We start from the raw sequence: 6,774 nt of genomic DNA, 5'->3' as shown, positions 1-6,774 counted from the left end.
TCCACCAGAAGGCGGGTCACGCTATCCGTCAGGGTTCGCCACTGATGGCTGTCGCGTTGGTACTTAGTCCCTTTAGCAAACGAGTCTGCGATCCTCAGCTGTCGTCCCTGGCCTGAGGTTGTAGGCCGATCTTCAGACGAAGCACTTGTGGTGCTGCCAAGGGCAGCAAATGTTGCCCGATGATGGATTCAAAGATGCGTCCTGAGGTTGGAAGTATTTGAGCGTGATACCGCTATCTTTTTGTTGCAAATTCTACAAATGGGCTCATCCAAATTAGCTGGAAGTCCTTTTTCATTCGGTTCAAAGCCAAAATGTGCCCATATTAGCGACGTGACATTTGGCTTTGCCACCAAGTTAGCCCTCTCTGCCATGTTTTGATGGAATAGTAGCCTATCTATCTACCCGCTATTGTCGGCTGCGCAACCACGCGAGAGAATTGTGTTAAGCACGTGCAATTAAAAACTGAGCTCCTGCTTATGCGCCTATGTTTTATGCTTTTGTAAAATGAAATTCAAATTATAGGCTACAAGACATTACACAGGTACTCTCGCATATAGGCCTAATAGTCGATACAAATGTAATGTTATAATGGAACATTGCGCTCCCCAACTCGCAAAAGGTTGGATTTGCTCCATCTTTTGATGAAGATTTGTTTAGAAAATCTTGAATGTCATTAATCAATCCATGTCATTACAATCAATGAATCCATGGAATTAGACACAACGTGCACACATGTGCAGGCCAGGTGTGTAATGATACGATGAAGGCAGGATTCAAATGCAAGTAAAAATGTCTTTATTAAGACGACAACACAGACGATGACAGTAGGCGAGATGATAGTCCAGAGCAGAGAACACTCAGTAGCACAGGGACGCTGCAGGTAGCCCAGATCTCCGACGCGAGAAGGGAGATGGTGAAGGAACGATGACGGACAGGCAGGACACAGGCAATGGCAGGAACACACAGGAACAGGCGGGAACACACAGGAACAGGCGGGAACAGAGGGAACACACAGGAACAGGCGGGAACACACAGGAACAGGCGGGAACAGAGGGAACACACAGGAACAGGCGGGAACACACAGGAACAGGCGGGAACAGAGGGAACACACAGGAACAGGCGGGAACACAGGGAACATCCAACAACGCTCTGACAAAGACAAAGAGAACACAGGGAGACTAAATAGTGTGTGCTGATCAGCTGCGCCAGGTGTACGATCAGCAGCAAAGCAGTGGCTCCGCCCCATCCACAGACACACAACACACACACACACACACACAAACAAGATATGAGACAGTGAATTCATGAATCGTGACAAGGTGTTTTTTTTTTTTTTGACGATCTCAGACCTGCGGTAGAACTAGTAGACAGACATTTCTCTTGGTGTGGTGATGTGACGTCCATAAAGAAATCATTACTTAGTAATAAGGAATATGACAAACAAAAATTGTTATCAACTTTTTGCGCCGGACTGAATTATATATAAGGACATAATATAATAATTCTATCAATTCTTTAAATGAACTGAGGAGGACAGCAATACGCCAATGATGCGTCTAGTCTGCCGCAAATAAAAAAGAAGAAGAAGACATCATGAAGCTGCGCTCCTGCATCTGTTGTTTTTTTATTTTATTTAATCTGTTTAAAGCTACACTGTGTGATATTTTCCCCCATCTAGTGGTGAAAAGGTATATGACCATCCAGTGAACTTTAGTTTCTGTTCCTCTCAATTCCGATTTCGTTTCAACTCCTACGGTGGCCGATTTAGTCCAAGATTAACATGGCTTCCAGTTCGACCTCGTCCACATTCGACACGGTGCCTGTGGGATATTCTGTGCGCAGTGGGATGGTTGGAACTCAACTGGCCTAATTATTCGGCTAGAAAGAACTGCAGCTAATCCAGAGTGAACTTTGATGCTAGTAATGTTTATTCAGTCATCCAATTGCAAGGCATAAACAGGTTTGCGTGGATATGTACATAAATGTGGTTTCTGTGAGAGAACAAATAAGGATGGTAAATATACATACACAGTTAAGAACTGTATAACTATACTTATACATTTGTATAATGTAACCGTAAACCAGAGCTTATTGTACTATATATAGGCGCTAAAGGCAGCTGCATTAAAAGGAGCGGAGCTGCCGCTGCTAACAAGCGGTGTCGGGTTCCAAAAGTGTGTGCGGCGCTTTAACGTTAGCACTGCAGTGCGCTCTGTATAACAATTGTTAATATGCCGATCAGACCTGATACATATTTCCATCAACATACATTACAAGCAAATATTTTCTATAAACGAATAAACATTGTTGATAACAAAATAACTGAATGATTATTCAAATAGGTGAGCATTACGCTATTGTATGCTGACACAAAAATACTTCTGAGGTGACATCAACTGAATTACGCGATGACACACTCTGAAACACAACTACAATGACAATAACTATTATTACTTACGGAGTTATTAACGCACAGAAATACCACACAAGGAAAAACAGACTTTTGAGGAATAAACAAGCCAGGAAAACTCCTTATAACTCTGTTACTGGAGCTGCTGAGATGAAAACTCTCTGCACATGCACCAGACAAGTCTGAACAAGTTGACGCGCACATGCGCGAGGCAGAGAATTTTGTACAGTGCCATCGAGTATTAAAACCCGTTAAAACGCGAAAAGCGAAGCTTGAATTTACGGGTATGTCCCTCTTTGGCTAATGTACTTTCAAGATGGAGGGGCAACATGGCGACCACCTTTAGATCCCATTACCTAATGTATTTTCAATGGCATATTATAAACTTACGAGAATACTTTATTACTTGAAAGAAGTAAATATACATTAATGAGCACATATATTTTTGAAAGAACTAAGTGTTTTTAGCTAAGAATAGACAAAAAAAGTTACACAGTGTAGCTTTAAATTGATAGAAACCGTTCAATGTTTTACGTTTTTTACAAGCAATGTGAAATTCTTTTATTTACTATTGAATGTAACATTGTAATGCTTTATCTAACTTTAATGAAGGATATTTTGTGAGTAAATCGCATCCACACCAGTAACAAAAAAAGTCTAATTTCTCTCCCTCTATCGTGAATCAGTTCATCATAAACACGAGTTCAGTCTCTGGTGAGTATAGATGGAGAAACTGAACTTTTCGAATCTCTGAGTCAATTGAATCAAATACTTAGCTAAATGATTCAGTGATTGATTTGAATCGCGACTCGTGCTGCTCGTGTGGAACTACCCATCCCTATATACAGGTGCATCTCAATAAATTACACTGTCATGGAAAAGTTCATTTATTTCAGTAATTCAACTTAAAAGGTGAAACTAATATATTAATGTAATTACTCAGAAAATGAGAATATTGTGAAAAGGTTCAGTATTGTCGACTCAAAGTGTCACACGCTCATCAGATAATTAATCCAAAACACCTGCAAAGGGTTCCTGAGCCATTAAAGGGTCATGAAACCCTAAACCACATTTATTGAGATTTAAACAAAAGTACCAAAACCTGGTTCAATGACCATGGGATTACTGTGCTTGATTGGCCAGCAAACTCGCCTGACCTGAACCCCAGAGAATCTATGGGGCATTGCCAAGAAAGACATGAGACTGAGCAATGCAGAAGAGCTGAAGGCCACTATTGAAGCATCCTGGTCTTCATAACACCTCAGCAGTGCCACAGGCTGAGCATCCATGCCACGCCACATTGAGGCAGTGATTCATGCATAAGGGGCCAAACCAACTGAGTACATGTGCATGATTATACCTTTCAGAGGGCCGACATTTCTGTATTTAAAATCCTTTTTTATTGATTTCATGTAATATTCTAATTTTCTGAGTTTTTTTTATTTGGGGTTTTCATAAATTGTAAGCCATAATCATCAAAATTATAACAAATAAAGGCTTGAAATATCTCACTTTGCATGTAATGAGTCTATATAATATATTAGTTTCACCATTTAAGTTGAATTACTGAAATTAATTTACCACAATTTTTTTGAGTTTCACCTGTACTAATAAACCATCAAATACTGAGCCTTTAATGGCCTAAATACAGCCTAATCATCGCTCAAGTGCACACATAAAGAGTGCATTAGCAAACAATGATTGACTGTGTTGTGTAAAAACACTGTCTAGACATTACATTTTTTCTATTGATAATGTTTTATGTGTTTTCGGCTGCAGAGATTAATTTGACGATTACGATTCATCTTCTCTACAGTGGACACACATATGCACATTTCATACTGATTACGTAATCGGAGAATATTGTTTTCCACTTGAATTTGTACATTTAAAAGCAGACATTTCAAGTATTTGATAGATTTCTCATGTTTGTTAGGAAAGTATACCCTGAGTTTCAGTTAAATATTGAGACTGCAGAAAGCGCATGCTAACTGTTTTCATTATTTTACAATATCACAGGCATTTAGTTTTGTTATTGTGAGTTTACAGAAATAAAAACTTGACCCTTGCATTACTCTTATCTGTAAGAGTAAAATGACAGAGTATTTTCTATATCGTGCCGGCGTCTGTATGTCTCTCAACACAAACACAGTTATGCGCATAATAATAGCGTACTTTAGTTAACATTAGAGGAAGCAGACTTCATTTGCTACTACTGACATGTTTCTAGTGATAAGTATATTTGAGATCAGTGAATAATAAGCAACTGTTTGGATATCTTGCTGTTAAAGGGATAGTTTAGCCCATGATTTAAATTTAAATTTTATTTACCACCCATGAAAATGTTTTTGCAGAACAGGCAGTTATGACTTATACTTAAAAACACAAATGATCCTTTGAGTAAAAGTAACTGTTGAAATGTATTTTGCACTTAAACATACTACACTTTGTTTTCCTTCTATTTAAGCAGATGACAAATTTTACAGATTGCCCATTTCTGTCATATTTTCAGTGCTGTATATGTGTAACTACACCAACCTAAAGCAGTCAACTGCATATAGAGCGGGATGAGAAGTCAAAAACTGCTATCCCAATCTCACTGTGGGATTAACACTCATACAACTTTACCAACCCTACCCGCACATACAACAGTATCCTTACATTGACAACAACACCACAAACAAAGATCACTGCTGCACACCCCATATCATTCATCCTCCACAGAACCGTGAGCTACAACAGCCTCCTCTACTGATATAACAGCAGACGTTGAAGGAGCTGTGGGAAATATAACAGAGAGGTGCCCAAAATGCAACAGTCCACAAAACTTAGACCTCAAACAAACGTTCCATCGCTGCCAAGAGTGCAAGATGAACAGAAAAGCCCCAGCTACATCACCACATGCAGCGGACTCCTGACGTTCAAGACAGAAGTTGAACCAACTATAACCAACTCGGCCCTAAACAACTTCTTCACAAGCCTATGAGATATTAATACTACACCAATCAGTTTTCAGTATCACTAATAAAAATATAAACTATAAAAATTATAATAAAATGATTTGTAACTAGTTTAAATAAAAAAAAGAAGTACATTTTACAATTGAAATGCTTTTTATTTGTTAATGTTTTGTCTTATATTTAATCATTGTCATAGCGTGATTTGCATGTGCTGTACTTTATTTGTACCATTTTGTTTTATTGGCATATTTGTATTAATCTGTATTATTATTAATGAGATCTCTGATTGTAGTCCTTGGAAATAATCTTGAAAAGTCCTTGAAAGTCCTGGAATTTCATTTGACATGTAACAAAACAATGAAAAAGCTGTTATCATTGAACACTTTCTTGTGATTTCAAACTTGTTTGCCTTTGTTAGACATTGGGCGAACAACAGATATTAAGCATAATGTTCTTATTCACCTTTGAACCAAAGAAAGACTGATGTTAACATTAACACCTCCCTTTGTGTTCAACAGAGGAAAGAAAGTCATACAGGTTTAGATTGGAATAATGTGAGGATGAGGAAATTACAGATTTTACTTATTTTGTGAGTAAATACAATGGGTGACTTATAGTAAATACAATGAGTATAGTGACTTAATGTGTGTGTCGTATCATTTATTAGGACCACATATGTTAATGTAGTCTTATAAAACAACAACCAGCAATCACCACTTAATAAATTAATCTTAAAATATACTTTCAGGGAAACACATTAATACAATACAATATGAAGAAATCATTATTTATTTGTGTATATAAACAGGACATTTATTGAACTGGCAGATTTTAATATATATAATAGAAACTGGAGCAGGTGTGAATGGGGTCTGTGTTCACTCATTAGTGAGCGATTTCAGTCACTACATAGGCAACAACTCACACAAATGACCCTTGACATTGAAGACTTACTTTTGATTTCATTACAATTCTGTGAAATATTACATTTTGTATTTGGGTCGAACCTTTTAGCAATAATAGTTGGCTTTTAAGAAATTTAATTTACATGTATAACATTTTATTGCTTCTTTTACTTTTGATTCTTGAAAAAAAAAAAATATATATATATATATATATATATATATATATATATATATATATATATATATATATATATATATATATATATATATATATATATAATTTTTTTTTTTTTTTTTTTACACATTTGTAGACTCAAATTAACTTTATTTGTTGGCGATTCACATTTTTAATATTGTCAAACCACACTGACTGTATGTGTTTCAATTCGGACACATGTATGAACTTTGCTTTATTAACTCATACACTCTTTTGAAACATGTTTGTTTCGTCACATCTGACACTGTTTTAAGTTTAATATAGGGATTATCTGTTAAAAAA

The sequence above is a fragment of the Gobio gobio genome, assembly GCF_949357685.1.
Source record: "Gobio gobio genome assembly, chromosome: 1".
Taxonomy (NCBI): Eukaryota; Metazoa; Chordata; class Actinopteri; order Cypriniformes; family Gobionidae; genus Gobio; species Gobio gobio.
The sequence above is the reverse complement of the archived record's forward strand: the minus strand, read 5'-3'. Positions refer to the sequence as shown.